Genomic DNA, 10715 nt, shown 5'->3' on the forward strand with positions numbered 1-10715 from the left:
GGTTTCTCTGTTTAATCAGAGATGGGAGTTGAAAGATGTCATTCCAAATATAAAAGCTAATTCTAGTATTAATACTTCCATTACCAGTTAAAAAGAACTAATTTTATGCATAATTCATTTCTTAGGAGTACATGCTAATTCTGAGTCTCTCTCCCACTCTAAGGAGCCAGTAGGAGTTATTTTAAGCTGCCTATTGTGGTTACTATAGGTGAATTGGTAGTATGTAACTAAATCTTGGGTAGTGCTGTAGTGTCGCCCAGTATTGTAAAGAGATATCTKCAGTATCACAAGAATGGAAAAGTTCTGGTTGTTTGGAGCAAATTTTAAAATATGCGTGACAGGCTCTTCATCGATGTAAACAAGGATAAAGTGAAGGTTGTGTACTTTGTATAAAGGTTTAGATGAGGCTATGCTAACTTACGTATTTGGAAGATATTGTGTGTTGCTTCTCTAACAAATAAACATTAAATATAGACTGACACTGTCAAAAAAGATAATGCGTATCACTTCACACTGAAAGTGACACTTCATAATTTTTTTTTCYATCTATAGTTCAATAAAAAAGGCTATCTGCATAGGGGTATTCTATCCTTGTCTACAAAACAGTTCTATGGTTCTACAGTACTGCAAAACAGTACTGTGATTCTGACAGGCTCATGTTCTTGGTTTTACCTTCATACTGTCCCAGGCTAGAATACTTCATGTTTAACACTATTTCATAAATAATTACCATGCCCATCTTTGCTGCTGATCTTAGTTGCTAATTTTATTGGTGATGAGCAATAGGGTTCTTCTGCATTCTTCACTACTTATGTTGACTCTTCATTTTCATTCTGCTACCAGGGGGTTAGAACTGATYTACTCTTCTTTAGAAAAAAAGTATTACTGTTCCAGTCCTTCCTGGGGAAGAAGTTTACATGGAAAATCAAGAAATCACAAATGAAACCATGTAAATAAAGGCTTGCTATTTCTAGGTATTTTGAGTATGCTTTTTGTATATATTTCTCATTCCATGCAAATCTTGTGGGTCATATGGGAAAGAACTGTTTCAATGATTAAGACAAGATTGAGGTAAATCTAGAAAGAAAATTCTGTTATATAGCTAAAATTAATTAGAAAATATAAATCATTTTTGTTTATAGGAACTACTGCGTATCCTTAATGACAAAGAAAGGTTTTATGTAATAAGGCACTGAAGAAGCATGCAAGAGAGATTTGAGAAGCTGCACTGCCACAGTATCACCATAAGCAAATCAGTCTGTCTTGATTCTAGTTTATGATACTGGAATTAGTGTAGCTTTTCTGTAGCCTTCTATTGGATTTATCTATTCATAAATAATGAAAAAAATCAGGAGTTTCTTACCATTGTGAATCTATAGCGTAACAGAATCATGATCGATTCCTTTAAAGATTTGAGAGAGAGATTTGAACATGAATGCTTTTTAACTTACACTGTGAGTGTTCTATTTTTTTTGTCAGTTATGTTTCCATGTAACATACACAAGCAATAAATAACAGACATATATGGATTAAGACTTGGTTTGGTAGCTCCAGGACAGATTTTTGGACAAAGGGCAGAGACTGGGTGCTGCTGTCATCAGAAGCTCCTTGGGAGCAGAATGACTTGGTTAAATTTGACTTTGGCTTTGAACGCCTTCTACCTGCCTCTCTCTTGCTATGCCGTTATTAGTTTTTTTCCTACTTTGGTCTCTCTTTTTGTTTCTTCTTCCATTATTCATTCTTCTGTTTTCAGTGCCATAGGCTGACATTTTCTTACCTTTATGACTAAAGTTTGACTTCTAAATGCATATTTATTTGGTTAATATAGACAGTAGACTAATTTCAGAAGTGCTATGTATACTGGAAAAGATATTTGTTTAAAAGTAGGAACAGAAATTTAGGGCTATGCCTTTAGGGATCTTGGACTTAAACAAAAATGTTTGCTCTTGTGTTCTTACTATATTTGCTTTAACTGTTGCTAGAGATCTGATATCAAACTAACTTGAAGATTACAGTATCTTGTACATGTTGAAAGAAAAAGAATTATGGAAAATGTCCTTTTCTTCTAGTGAGATTGGTTACCATTTGGGTTTCTGTTCATGCTGTGGGCTGGAATTCAATGAGCTGTGTTTGTGTAGCAGCAGTTTCTGGCTGAACCGGGAGCTATTCATTCACTGCCCCAGTCACAGACAGTTATGGACCAGCTTTGTACATGATAACTTTGCTTTACGAATTTGTTTGTAAAATTTACACTTTTTCCTCGCTTCTTAGGTGACAAAAGCAGTTGTATGTATTAGCAGGGGAGAGAGTTTGGGGCGTGGGGAAGAAATTTCCCAGAGAGTAGCAGCCAGGCTGTGCAGCTTGTTATAGTATGATGACAACTTAAAAATTGGGGTAGGTAGCCTATTGAAGACTGAAATTATAACTGAAGCTACCATGGATGACAATTGTATTGCCTCTTTAAACTACGTAACTTGAATGTCTTACTATAAAAGAAAGCAAGGAGGAATGTTCTGAATATACTGTAGGAAATTGTCTATATTAAATCTAAACCAGCATTTATGAGCACAATATATATTATCTAATTTTGCCAGAATTATGTAAACATGGGGGGTAGAAATTGTTAGTGGAATCTGACTACCAGAATAAATCATAGACTAATTACTCTTTTTTTTTCTGGCTAAAATTAGAATTTGATATAATGGTCAATAGACATTTCCTTTAATTTTTGATACATAATTTCTAATAGCTAGTCCAGAAGAACTGAAGAAAGTTGCTGCAGAATTGCAAAAATAAATTATCTGAATTTTATGGTGACTTACTAATAAATCCCCTTAGTTGGAAGCTTTAATTTACCTCATATTTCATTTTTTCCTCCTCTGACTGGCTTATGGGTGTATATTACAGCAAAATAATCATTATTTTCTCCGTGCCACCAGAGTACTTAGAACAARCGTGGTACACAAAAGTAAAGACAGAACTTGTCCCATTCAAGCAGAGAAATAAAGCCCTCTGCTACAGACAGCAGAGGAGGAAACAACTTGGCGTGTGGCAGAGACGGTGTGCCACAGTCTGTGGCATTGYAGGCTTTCTCAGCTGGCTTCTCTGGCCTCAGCAAAATGCTACAAGTTGGCATCCATTTAAGTCAGTTCTGAAGCTGTTTGAAGTTGTACCAGGACTGGAATAAATGGGGCTCCAGATGTGCAAACCCCCCATTTGCCCCCATTTTTTCCCCTCTGGACTCAGTGCCAGTGTAGAGGAACAAATTTTTGTACCTTTATTTTTAGTAAACTGGTGAATACAGTGTTTAGTTTTGAGGCTACTGGCTTAAATTCCTGTAAAGAAATTGTGAGGGTTTGCACAGTRAAAACATCTTTCTTCCAGGATCCTTTATAGTGTTTTAGGCTCTGGAGTAATGGTCTGTTATAGTCTGGTGTAAATTCCCTATGGCCAACAAAGTTTTACTAGAGGTTGATTGAATGTAGTGCTTGTACTTCAGAAGGAAGTAAGTGGACWAAGGTTGCAGAAGGAATGGGTAGAAGAATGTATCCAAACCCCAGAACATGGAAAACAGCTGAGTTTGTCCTTCTGCTAATGCAGTATACAGTTTCATCCAGTATGAGGGTAATCCAGTATTTTTAGTTCCTGGTAATTTATATTCTTCAACTCCCACACATCATTTTAGGCAAGTCATTTGGATGGCAGAGTTCTAAATAGAGCATATTTCTCTGGAGAACCTTTCTGAAGAAATGTATGCTTTGGGATATTTACCTGTTTTTGATGAATTCGAGAATTGGCAATTATACTTCACAAATACAGTGAAATATTGTTAAGTAACAGTGGATTTATGCATACGTGTGGACTTGGTTAAGCCTGTTTTTTCTTCTTTTTCYCTAGAAGGAACAGCTCTTGATTCTCTAGATGGAAAGAGGAAAGGGCAAAAATATTTTATTTTGATCATTGTGTTTTTTTTTCTTTTTTAAAAGCATCTCTATTCACACTTTTAAGAGCATTTCTGTAAGAACAGTTGGCATTCCATAGTTTTAAATCACRGAGTAACTTTGTGCAAGCAATTCAAAAGAAATGGAGTTTCCAACATTGTCATTATAGCCATTAAAGCTGTCTGAATTGTTTTGCTTTTTTATGCTTGCCATAGCAACTGTGGATGTATAATTTGCTGAATATCCATAATGGAGTATTTGAATATACTCTTACAATTTTACTTCTACATATAACTAGGCATGTCAAATCATCCCGTTAACCCAGTTAACCAAGTTAGCCCCTCATCTCTCATGGAAKGAGAATAAAGAAGAGTTTAAGGGAACTTTCTCATACTCTGCCTCCCTCTAAAAAAAATCGCTACAGCAACAGATTTTATCAGTATATTACACCATTAAAAATTAGTCACTGATCAGACTGTGAAAACTTCTGGCACATCAGATTTGTTGTGACTTATTAGTTGGATGTAACTATGTTTCTGCCCAGAGAAAGGTAAGACCATGTCAGGTTATTCTGGTACTATACATGCACAATGTCTTTTGCAAATAGGTACCTGAATATCTAAGGAGTGTTAGGCATAGGATTTTTGAACAGTGGGAAGCTAGGAAACTTGAAGAATACCAAAAGTATTTACATTCAGATGGTAACTTCTTATCATGTTATTGCAAARGGAATTAAATGAGAATAGTTGAGATGCTACTGGTATGTTTAAGGAAAAATCCACGTTCAGATTTTATTTTTAGTGTTATGTAGATCACATTGTAATAACGTAAACACTATTGTTAAAATTGTGTATAGTTTCAGGTATATAAAATCCAGTTTATTGGTTTGTTTTTTTCCCTGGTTGAAAAGCTTGTATTGAGGGAGAGAATGAGTTCATTAGCCACATGTAGCGGAGTTCAACACTACTTTAAGAACCACTTTATAAGAACTTTATTCATTTTTAACCACACAGATTCTCATTGACTTTACAGACCAAGAAGGCTCTAGAAAGCCTGACAGCGCTCCCAAAGATATTTCATAGAGCAGGTTGCATTCCACTACAGAACCAAGGTACACTGCATGAATTTTTGGAATTGGAGCTGTTATGAACTATTTAGGTGGAAGTTCTTCCTTTCCCAGACTGTAAAGGCTGAGAGAAGGCAGCTGGTGTCCTAAGTAACCTTGTCAATCAGACCACATGGACTTCATTACTCTAATGAGCCATGGAGGTATGTACAGAACTACTTTTGCTTAAGAGAGAAGGAATAGATGGACAGTCTTGTGCACACATGTAGCTGATTTTGCATTTAATTATGTGTCTGGGTGATCTCAAGGTCTAACCCCATGTGGTGTACCTTATGGTTATTTTGCTCTCAAGAGTATGTAAGTGAATAATGCAGCAAAGGCTATGGCTGAAATAAACGTTTGTGCTTGTCTCCCTGAAAATAACTGAAAGACTACTCTTGACAATAGTTGCTCTCTGTATACTTGGGAGTATTTTGGGTTCCAGTCTGGCTTTCAGCCATGAGCACTGGGGTGTGCAAAAGTGAGTGTGAATGGAGCTCTGACATTATCATATTTGGTGGCAAAGTGAGAATCTAAGCAAGGAAACAAGTGTTCTTCCTAACTAGAAGCTGATGTGTTAGCTCTGCCATTTCTCATCCCCTTTTCACTATGCAATCTTACCCGAATTATCCAAGTGAAAGCTCTAGCCCCTTCTTAAATACCAGTTTAACACTAGCTTTGGGCAAGAAACTGGATACAGCAGTAGGTAAGCTGTTTCTGAGCGCACAGACARAGAGCTGGATAGGATTAGCACGCTGAAGGTACGGTGGACTATGCCCCTTGACTAATCTAGTTGCCCGTTCTTGTTGAAGAAGAGATAGCAAGGCAGGACTCTCCATGGGAGGCAGACACTGGCACCTGCTACTCTGTGTGCAGCACCGTATSGGTGCTAAAGCAGACAGAGTTACTTGGCATCGCATGCTGGGACCTGCCAGAAATAAATACATGCCAGAACTGCTCCTTGTGCTCCTACTCAAGTCTCCAAATGTAACTGGGCTATATGAGTAGTTTTCATCCCCAGAAAACAGATCACTGCCCTGATAAAGCAAGACTTGTCATTGCTCAGTGCTACCAGAACAAATGTCTTTTTGAGCAGCCTTTTCAAGGTGCCACACCAATTAGAGTATGTTACCTCTAGTTTTGCTCATCAGATGTGAAAAAGCAACGGAGCATGGGTCTGTTTGATGGCACTTAACCAATTAAAAACCTTTTTTACACTCAAAATCTGGTTTATGGGCAGAAAAGGAAGCACATCTTATATGTATATAAAGCCAAGGCTTTATGGTTAGTACAATTAAAATCTTAGAGTCTAATCGTTATTACTCCAGATCTGTTACAGAAAAAGAAAGTAAGTTAGAATACCTCTGTACAAAGAAGTCTAATTTCCCTGTACTGCATCATTATTTTGGAGACATAAATATCTAATTCTGCATAGAATAACTGCTTCTTACTGCTGTCTGTGTGGACGTATGGTTGTTCCATGCAAAGGTAAACAAAATAATAATAAAAAAAGCTAACTCTACACTTAGTCAGTAAGAGAAATTGCTGTTATAGCCAAAGCAGGTAAATCAAAGCTGCAGGCTGGTCAAGAAAAATTCAGAAAGAGCAAGCTGACAAGCTTCATTACAGAGGCCTTGTAAGCTCAGTACAAAGATTATGGCCTGTTACTAGCAATGGCRAAATTGTATTACAGGGCTTATGTGGTTAAACTTGGTGAAACACGCTGGAGCATAGCTGTATCTTGTGAGAAAGTGTCTGGCAGCTGGGGATGAGCCCAAAGTGGGATAGACCTATGAATCTTCAGATAAAGATATCACTTAAACATCTGATTTTTGCATCAGGAAATTGTTTTGCAGCCTTAACTATASAGGATACCTATCTTAAAACAGTATTCTTTATTGCCATCGTGCAAATAGCAGTACAAGTAGCAACTGTTTAGCTACCTTATGTCTCTGTGAAGTGTGAGGATCACCTTAGAAGAATATCTAAGGACAGACAAATTCCCTAGGCTTTATCAAGAAAACTATAACTCTTTGCCATTCTGATAACTACAAAAGTTTCCAGGATATCTAGAACAGCTGAAAGAAACAACTACCTTAGCTGGTCCTGTGGCTGCATTAATATCTGTGTGTATTTACAGTACAAAGTATGCTATACTAGCTATATGACTGTTAGGAGTGGGTTTGTCATTCTAGAGCTTCTTCATCAATGTGCCTTTCACGGTTCATGAGATTAACAGTCATTGAAAATAGGGAAAAGGAATTTTCCTTTTTTCTGTCTTAGAAGAGACTCATCCCACCATACTCATCTTCGTCTTGGCTCAGAAATTGCTTCTGTCCTTAGCGAAAACATAAAGCCAACAGGTTTTTTTAAAGAAGTCCTGTTCTCATGAGGATCTAASCAAAAATATCCCTTTTGAGCATTTAGCTGCGCACATCAAAGGAAACAACTGTTTCAATCTTCATTTGCATTGTGCTGGCATTAGATGTGGTCCAGTTACACTGRGCTCTGCTTGAGAAGGCAGAAGTGCCAGTACTTTTCAAGCTTTGACAGAGATGAAGAGGAAACTCAGCCAGGCAAATAATATATCACTCTTCCAAGGCACTTTCCATTTTTAAAAGGACAGAACAATTTACTTTGTTTCTTGAGAGACTCTTTATAGCAAAGYGCCTTGACATCCAATTCTAAGAAGCATTGATCTGTTGACCACTTTGTTCTTAAAGTGAGGCTTAGCTTACACTGAGCTTGGARTTGCAGCTGAACTGCRATTTTATTTATTTATTTATTTATTGGTTTTGGGTACTCAGAGGCAGCAGAAGTCTTCAGAAAATTGGACACCGGTCCATGGAGATCCTCCTGTGCAAAAGGAACAATGGGACAACCTTACGAGGCTGGGAGACCGACTGATAAGCCAAAGCAACAACTGCTACTTCTACCATGCCTTCATTGAGCTGTTTCTCAATAGCAGCTGTGGCACGCTGTCCGTGCACTTCTCCACAGGGCTGTTCTACAAAGACACAGCCAGGCAGCAGTCACGCTGGATGGCGTCGGTAATCAGGGTTTAGGCAGTGCTTGGCTCTGACAGCCCAGAGTAGGAGGATCAAACTGTTGGGACCCTCCGCAGCGATCTGCTCTTTCAAGATAAGCTTTTGCTGAATGGTGTGGATGTAAAAATTAAGCTGATGCACAGCAAAGAGAGCTTTTGTTTGATGAACTGTCTGGCAGCAGGGGTCTGCAAGCTGTTTGTGAAGAAAGAGTGGGTGGCACTTGGGGTGCATTTCGGACATGCTGAGGCTTTACTTACAGCCAGCACTGAATCCCAGAGGACCTAATGCTAAGATTCCTGTGATACTCGTACTTAGTAAAAGCTTTCTCAATTTCATTGCTCTGACAAGTAGAATTCATTTAATCATTGGTCACGACCATGTTTATTAGTGGGAAATAAACGATTGTCACTAAGACTTTCAGGTAGATGCTCCACAAATTTGATAAAAGGATATTKACAGAGCTGTTCCTGATATAATRGTTGCCAACAGCTGTAACACCACATGGCATTCTCAGGCGTAACAGAAAATAAGCGGTAGACGTTTTCCAAAGACTTTCTACAAACTAACTTTCCACAGTTGCTAGACCATGCCCAAACAGCAGAAAAGGGGTCTTTCCAGTCCATGATCAAATGCTGTAGGGGGAGGCTTTAAAAAAAAAAAAAAAGAAAAGAAAGAAAGAAAAAGAATTAACCCGTGTACCCTTTTGTTACAAATCGCCTTCTCTGCCTTCCGAAGTATCCTGGTCTGTGTTCCTGGGGCTAGAGTGCTGCTCTAGGAATGCTTTTAGGATCATTGCTGTCTGCATTTATGCTATAATCTAAAGATCCCTCGGTGCATTAAAACTGATGTTTTCTCTTTTTGTTTCATTTAGAATGATACTTTTCACCTTTAAACAACACTTTCCTGCAGACTGCAAGTAGCCATTGGATTTGAGACCCGATGACTAAAACTCAGTAATGTGCTCATGTGGTGGCGACTCACTCGTTAGCTTGTCTAAATAGTCATTGGTCAGAGGGTTCCTGTCCCCAGACAGCTTGTGAGTACTACAATCTGTTTTGTAAAAAAAATGGGAGAAATAACCTCTGCAGCCCTAGGTGCTCAGTGCTTGGAGAAGGCTCCTTTAGTTTCATGAGTAAAAAATGTAGAATCTTTGCAAAGTATATGCAGGCTGGGTACTTGTGTGCATGTGATTTTACCACCTTTGGTGATGAGTTGCACATCCTTTTCTCCTTCAGGATCTGACTAACAACGAAGTAGGCATTGTAGCCTTTGGTGTTTTGCCCTAGGAAAGCATAGCCYCGAAATTTTTGTGTCCATAAACCGCTGAATAAGGTGTATGAGGCATGTGTTCCCTTTAAACTTCTGTTCTCCAGTTTTTCTTTCTGTCTCTTCCTCTTTTTCATCCTGAGGTGCATCTCATGTTACCTCCRTGGCAAAAATGTAATTTGGGGCATGTGTCTCAGTTTTGTGCAAGCATTGCATGTCATACAAAAATTAGCACTGCCATGCCTTTGGGTTTTTGATCACAGGCATGAAGCACTGAGTGCTAGTTTATGTTAGATATGTTAGTATCGCATTCAGCACTTGCAGCCTTTACATTTGTGATGCTTTTCCACGTAGGCCTTGCACTTCTCACATAAAATAACAGCCAAATAATCTATTTGGTTTTTAATAACTGCAGCCTTGTGTCCCTGCAAACGTTCCCTAGATCTGCCCAAAAGCCTGCAGCTAGGGCCCGTTATTCTCATCCCCATGTTAACTGCACAACTGCAAGAAAAGCAGAGCCAGCAGTAGTATTTGCTGTTGTGTCCATGATTGTACAATGTACGACAAAGCTCACAAAAGTATCTTGCCCCAAGTATCTTCCTGACACCCTTACCATCATACTAATAGTCGTTGTCTAAAAGGAGGGAGCAGGTCTTGGGATATCTAAGACTGTCATTTGGCTTAAAAATCCCCCAACTCTTTGCCGTCAAGTAAGAGGATGGCACATATGTTAACACACAGCACGTTTGCTTGATTCATAAAAAATCCAGCTTTTAAGCTTTAATGAAGTACGGTGCATCTTAAAATCTTCTTTGATTAATAAACATRCATTAGGCCATCTGTGAATTTGAAAGAGCAAATTAGAGATTGTAAGAGATGGAACTGTAAATGTGACAGATTGGTTAATGATTTCATCTGGCTGTGTCTTCTGATGGGCACACAATGCTGCTTCTGCTTTTTCTCTTCCATGTTAACTGTAGTCCAGCTTTCAGGGGATGAAAGCTGTAACGAGTTAGTTTTCAGTCTGAAAAGGATTTTGAGCATTTCATTTTTTAACGAGCTCTGGCAAACGCTGGGTGAGAACTGTAGGAATAGTGAAACTTTTCCTTTCTATTGAAGTTTGCTCGCTAGCCTGCTCACTTGGGAGGGGAGTAATGGGAAGGGGTAAACTAGGAAGGCTGCCTAAGAGGACGAGCCGGATGTGAGACACGGATCGATCGCATCGGCCTATAGGAGCAGCTGAGCAGCCGTGCGGTGTACGAACGGGAAGGGCAACCGACCGCGGCTCTGCGGCGGGCGCCCGCGCGCCCTTGCACGGCGCGGCTGAGGTGCCGAGCGCTCTGCAGAGCGGCCGCC

At 39.0% G+C, this 10715-nt stretch overlaps 1 protein-coding gene and 1 long non-coding RNA gene across 2 annotated transcripts in view; both read left to right on the forward strand.

Annotated features, from left to right (window-relative positions):
- Positions 1-8959, forward strand: part of LOC146592151 (uncharacterized) — a 13109-nt gene extending 4150 nt beyond the window's left edge. Inside the window, exon 2 of the long non-coding RNA XR_014896659.1 lies at positions 7854-8959. This is a non-coding gene — a long non-coding RNA (uncharacterized LOC146592151). The remainder of the gene's footprint in view (positions 1-7853) is intronic.
- The window catches only part of CAMTA1 (calmodulin binding transcription activator 1), a 421647-nt gene that overhangs the window by 6795 nt on the left and 404137 nt on the right, over positions 1-10715 (forward strand). The gene's annotated exons all lie outside the window — the stretch shown is intronic.

This window comes from Rhea americana, unplaced genomic scaffold, assembly GCF_003343005.1.
Source record: "Rhea americana isolate MKP2758 unplaced genomic scaffold, rheAme1 scaffold_343, whole genome shotgun sequence".
Classification (NCBI taxonomy): domain Eukaryota; kingdom Metazoa; phylum Chordata; class Aves; order Rheiformes; family Rheidae; genus Rhea; species Rhea americana.